Raw genomic sequence first — 4,493 nt, 5'->3', positions numbered from 1 at the left:
ATCCCGTAACATTGTCCAGGCGCCCTCTAAATCTTTGTTTTTTATACGGTCCTCCCATGTTGCCCTATCTATGCTTTCGATTATCTTATTTTGGAAATTTATTCGCACATCCGGTTTCTGTCTATAAATGATTGATAAATAACCGATAAATTACCGAAAATTTTTGAAACTTTTAGATATCTGAAATTATTGGCAATTTGTCCATTTTTCGTAAATTTCTGAAAATTTAGCCAATTTTTCATAAATTTTAGGAAATTTAGGAAATTATCCATAAGTTTTCAGAAATTTTTGAATTTCTTCCAAAAAGCTTCGGATACACTAAATTTCTATACATTTTCGGTAATTTACACGGGAAAAAAATTCTTGAGACGAACGAGTGAATCGGCAAAAATCGGTAAAATGTTTAGTTAGAAGTGTTAAACATTTAGTTACTTTATGTAAATTGTTCTCGTAAATCATTAATTTAGACAAATTTGCTAAGTTGGAGAGTTTATTATTTTCGACAGATTATGTGTAATTTTATTATCTTTAGATTAGAAAAAATTTTGTTGTTATATAAATATTTTAACTTACAGTAGCCAATCTTTGGTCTGGTATCGCGAAAATGAATTTCCCTGAAATCCGTATGATGCATTTGGAGGTCAAGTTTGTTGTTTTTATCGCGTTTCTTGATATTTCAATATAGTTATCGCCTACAATCGAAACAATTATAAAGAATTATTACCGCATCATAAACTCTATTTAATATTAACATTCGCGCACATTTCAAGTGGTAAAAAGCGTTTAATTGTCCAAAGTAAATCTGAACTGTCACTGCTCCCGCTTAGACCGTCGCCATTTTATTTTGTTGCCCGCACAATGCACCGGCGCTCTTCCGATAATTCCTTCAGACACCTATTCTTAATATCCCTATTATAGCTATACTTATTAGGGGGTTGACTAGACGATATCCCTGGTATATGGAAAATGGTCAAGGATATTCATTTTCGCTGATCCAGGGATCTTTCTTTATTCCTTCGTTCGTTTTCAGCTAAATGTTTAGCTATAATGGGAAATAATGTCCCTGTCACAGCTCAACTTTTTTACCGTGTACAAATTTACCAACAATTACCATAATTTTTCAAAAAATTGGTTTTTATTGTTTCTCAAATCGAAGATTTCCCGCATTTGTTAGAAAAAATATCGTGTACTACAGAAGCTAAAATTAGGCAGTTGAAACTCTTGTGAAGTTTACAGTACTTTCCATCAGTTTACCTTCGGGTCGTTTGCGACTCGTCTCTGGCTCGCACAGCTAACTTTACACTCGTGTGGAACTGCCTACTTTCCGCACTTGTAGCGCAATATACTATTCCGCAAGACGCAAGTGACTCAGCCACTCTAATGGATTTTGAGCCGCTGATTCCAATTCTAGCCTCAGCATTTCTCGTGCACGTCTCAGTTTTCCCCTATATTCAGAAAATAGAGAAAAACCTAGTAAATATATATATATATGTGTGTGTATGTTTGTATATAGTGGATATATATTTGTGTAGATTCGAACCATACAATGCATAAATGATTGATAGGCCATTGTTTAATTGAAAACAACAAAATTCTCATTTCTCTCAAAATTGTGCAAATAATCAGAAGGCAATGTTTACAAATAGACACACATTTGGTCACGTTAACAATTTGTCAATATGGCCTACTTATTGTGTCAATAAAATTAAGAATATTACACCACCACGTCGTTTGATTAAATGTTTCATTTATTTTTCACTATTGAATTAGGAAATATCTTAGCTAATTTAATTCATAATTTTATACTAACCTTTATTTTGCGTAAGAAAAAATGCTACAAAATAAAAATGAACTACTTTAAATACTCAAGTTCATTCTTATTCAAGACAAATCATATTTACAAAGCTTACTATATAATTTCAATTTTCTATGGAATATTAGAAACATATAAAATCGAAATAAATTTTGAAAATCGAATCAAACTTAGTTGAAAAGTAGCGCTTGAAGACCCTGAACGTGTATAATTAATTTAAAGTCCATTGCCTCCTGTTAAATTTTACATTGTACAGAAATTTGATTTGTTTCCCGTAGCTTTGTTCAAACAATCAGAAGGTAATGTTTCTAAATTGGAGATGCTGTGTCACGTTTACAATTGCACAATAGGAATTACTTATTGTGTCAATAGAGTGAAAAAGTGTCACATTATCGTGTCGTTTTATTGAAGTTTTCTATTTTCAACATTTTCCATTTTGATGAGCTTTTTAAATTACTATATACAGTCTTAAATAAATTAATCTACTTGCATAAAGCAGTTAGCTGTTTTCCACTTTCGAATTAGGATATTCCTCGACTAATCGAATTAAAAATTTTCTGCTGATCTTTGGTGGTTCACTATACGTTAATCGAATCCGTAAAATTTCACGAGTAATTATTTCAGTTTCACGAATTTTGATTGAGAGAGAACTTAATGTTTCTTTTGCATTAGAAAAAAGCTCTACAATTAAAATAACATTCTTTAGGCACTTAATTTCATACTTATTCAAGTTGATACTTATTCAACGCAAATCATTTACAGGCAATGTTTTTAAATCGGAGATAGGCTTCATCACGTTTAGAATTTTACAATCTGACCTTATTGTTTGAATAGAGTTAAGAAGGTTACACCACCGCCTTATTTCGTTAAATTTTCCTACTTTTTACGTTTTTTATTGATATAAACTTTTTCTAATTATTATATACAGTTCTGAATAATTTTTTTTTATCAAGCAGTTAATTTTCTGCTGCTGAATTAGGAAATATCTCGACTACTCGAATTTGTAAGTTTTTTTTAAGCACTCAAGTTGATACTGACCACATTCGTGTCTGATTCAGAAAATAGGTTTATTTATTTATTTTTTATTAATTTCTGACACAATGTAAAACTTTTCACTCTCCTAAAATTTTCTCTCGTGGTGAACCATTAATTATTTACAGCATAGTAAAAAACATATTTTTCATAAATTTCCGCTCCGCTTAAAACCACAATTTTCAAGTTATCAAAAAATGTGCTTTCACAATGATGTGCGGTTTTTAAAAACTATTTAATTCGAATTAACGTCAACAATGTCTCAAGTTCAGGTTTAAAATCAGGTACATATTTTCAAAAATAAATCTTCTTGGTTAAAAAGTAATCTTTTTAGTTAATAAATTCAACTACATCATTTAATTCTTTTTTTTTAAATTCGGTTAAACCTCCAACTATTTTCTGAAAACTTTGGTTCAGAATTTAACCATCTTGCTGAAAATTGTTTTTTTATAAAAATTAATTTTTTTATCTGAAAGTTTAACTATTCCAATTCTTCTTTTGGAAATTTTTCTTTATAAGTTGAAAATTCAAGTACTTGGTAGATTGATGTTTTATGATAAAATCTTGCCTTTTTGCAAACCAACTCTCCCTTGAATAATTGCAAATTTTTAATTTAAAATAAGTAAATGTACAGCCGAAAAAATCTAGAAAATCGAAAATAGAATTCTGTTAAAAAGTGGGGCATAGAGACCCGGAATATGTATTATTAATTTCGAGTCCATTGATCCATTGTAATTTAAGGAGTCTTCAAAATTGTTATTTTTTAAAACTTTGTTCAAACAATCAGAAAGCAATATTTTCAAATTGAGGAAGAGTACGTCACGTTTGCAATTTCATAATATGACGTTCTTATTACTTCAATGGAATTGAGAATGTAACACCTTCACGGTATATTATTAAACCAAAAGACCGAAAATTGGCTAAAAACTAAAGAAAAAATTTCCTGAAATTTTTGGTAATTTCCGGTAGCTTTTCAAATTCAACACGACCCGAATTCATTTTGCACATCCTTAGTAACAAGTATTTATTATGTTACTGATTAACAATATTGAAAAACGTGATATTTTATCTTTTTTTAATGTTATTGGACTCAAGCTTCAAACACCAAATTCAATCACCTCATTTAAATTACGCAATATTAGAACGATATATTTATAATATAGAAAGTGGGATTCATTTTGCAAATAGAAGTGTGTATGCACGAGGAAAGTATTTTTAATTTTATAATTTTTGCGTAGACTGAAATTTTCGAATGGCAAAATCAACTAGCCTATGAACATTAGAAAATTTCATCTTGCGTAAAAATTATCAAAGTAAACAATTTTTTCCTGTGTGTGCACTTCCTTTTAAGGAACAAGTACCCTGAAGATGCAGGGCAACGGTGAAACCATTTTATCTGATTTTTTGTATCAATAATCTAGTAAAGACTCTTTTGATAAAGACCACTTTTTTTAAAAAAAATTATATTTTTCATGTAAAAATTAAAAGAAAGAAATTTTAATCGATAGTGAAAAGGAAATTCTACCCAAATGAGTGGATGAATTCCCAAAAGGTACAATTTTCGGCAACTTAATCTTAAACTCGTTCTTGAAGTAGGACAATGTACAAGCACTAACATTCAATGGTGACCTTTATTTGGACCTTTAAG

Source organism: Belonocnema kinseyi, chromosome 2, assembly GCF_010883055.1.
Source record: "Belonocnema kinseyi isolate 2016_QV_RU_SX_M_011 chromosome 2, B_treatae_v1, whole genome shotgun sequence".
NCBI classification, from domain to species: Eukaryota; Metazoa; Arthropoda; class Insecta; order Hymenoptera; family Cynipidae; genus Belonocnema; species Belonocnema kinseyi.
The sequence above is the reverse complement of the archived record's forward strand: the minus strand, read 5'-3'. Positions refer to the sequence as shown.